Raw genomic sequence first — 2,122 nt, 5'->3', positions numbered from 1 at the left:
GCGTGTCATTTTTTATATTTTATGATCGCGGACATCGTGAGAATCGTCCGCGACTTAGTTGTCAGAGAAATGTTTAGGCGCCAGTACTGACATTAATTGTCGTTCATGGCGTTGTCCAAGGAAAATGTCATCGGCGATGCATTAGCTCCCTGCGTTCACCGATTCTAACTTAATTTTATCTGACATTAATGGGGAGATACTGGAGTCTTTGGTTTTAATTTTTGAGGGAAAGAGATTTTTATTAACTTTTAATTGTTTCTAAGCGTTGATAACTCCAGGTCTCCGTGAGAAAGAAAAAGGAGCTGCGTGAGTGCTGGACATAACACCAGTATTTGCAGTCTGCAAAACATAGAACAGGCCTCTCCCACACGTTTCTTGCGAATTGAACGTTTTATTCGAAAGTTTCGTTGAGCGAGACTGAAAACGAACAAAAGGAATAGACGCCAGAACTTTGCTCAATAATTCACCGAACTGCCAGTTTGCAGAATAACATGTCAAAAGCACGTGATAGAGATTGGAGGAAATAGTCTAACAAGCGGGCCGCTTGTTTCGTGGAGCTGCGTGGCGCGAAATACTTGCCAAGCAACATCTCTCTATTACTTTCTTTCTCCCTCCCTTTTCTACAAAAAAAAAAACTTCTTTTATTAATAAAGATTTCGGTAATTATGTATACGCGTCGATGATCTTGACCTTGACATAGTTGTCAAAGTCATGATCCTGAGTAACTTTGCTTTAACCTTTTGCGACATAGTGTCATACATATATGATCTTTTTAACCTCAGTCGTTTATGTTTTTCACACAGTTTCTTACATATTACTACAATGAAAAGAACGTTATCGGTTTTGTAACATCAGTTGTTATAAAAAAACCGTGAAAACATTCCTATTGTTGACGAAATGTATTTTATAAATAAACAAACTAGAAAAATTCATTCCTTTTTAACAATAAAAGTGATTGTGACTAATCAACAATAGTTAATTAGCCGAAAATAATGTACGGGAGAGGTTTTTTGAGTCGCTGCCCTTACGAAAGAGGACTCTACTGCTGACTACACAGAAATATTACTGACAATCACATAGCAATATTACAGTATATCACAGAAAATACTACAAAATATCACTGGAAATATTATAGGTTACCATTGAGAATATTACTGGCAACTACACACAATGTCAATAATTATTTCGTACCATACTGTCGAAATACATTACTGCCAGTAATACATGCGTACACTGTTAGAAATGTAACCACGAGCTTCCTTTATATGTAAATGAAGCTGGTGGTTATGAATGAAATTAAAAGTAATGAATGATTTAACTGAAAATTAAGTTACAGTAGTTACTTAAATGTAATGAACGTGTACATTAAATTTATGAAATTTAATGTACTTTTAATAAAATTTTATGAAAAGTACATTAATTTCATAAATTTTCATGAAAAATACATTGAATTTTATGTATATGTACATAAATATAGTTTTTAGTTACAAATACATTAAATTTAATGTAATATCATGAAATTAAATTCAAATTAAATTCAATTATGTAACTTAAAAGTTAATGAAATTTAAGAACATTTCTAACAGTGCAAGCTTAATTTTTTAGTTTTACCATCCGTCAATAAAATTCAGTATATAAAAGTATACGTTTGCATCAATAACATTGCTTTTTACTGCATCGAAAATGTCGACATTTGAGCCAAATAAGCGTCATTTGCGCGAAGTGTTAATCTTTTGCTTCAAATGGAAGAAAACTGCAGCTGAAGCTCATCGAATGCTTGTAGAAGTTTATGGTGATAGTGCTCCTTCCGATAAAACATGCAGAGAATGGTTTCGACGCTTTAAAAGTGGTGATTTTGATGTGGAGGACAAAGAGCGTTCTGGACGACCAAGAGCATTTGAAGACGAAGAATTGCAGGCATTGGTGGATGAAGATCCATGTCAAACGCAAAAACAACTTGCACAAGCATTAAATTGTGCTCAATCTGTTATTTCCGATCGTTTGAAAGCCTTGGAAAAGGTCTATAAGGAAGGAAAATGGGTCCCATATGAACTGAAGCCAAGAGACGTTGAAAGGCGAAAAACCACCTGCGAAATTCTGCTTGCTAGGCAACAAAGAAAGG

The sequence above is a fragment of the Trachymyrmex cornetzi genome, unplaced genomic scaffold (genome assembly GCF_001594075.2).
Source record: "Trachymyrmex cornetzi isolate Tcor2-1 unplaced genomic scaffold, Tcor1.1 scaffold944, whole genome shotgun sequence".
Taxonomy (NCBI): Eukaryota; Metazoa; Arthropoda; class Insecta; order Hymenoptera; family Formicidae; genus Trachymyrmex; species Trachymyrmex cornetzi.
Note: the sequence above shows the minus strand (reverse complement) of the source record.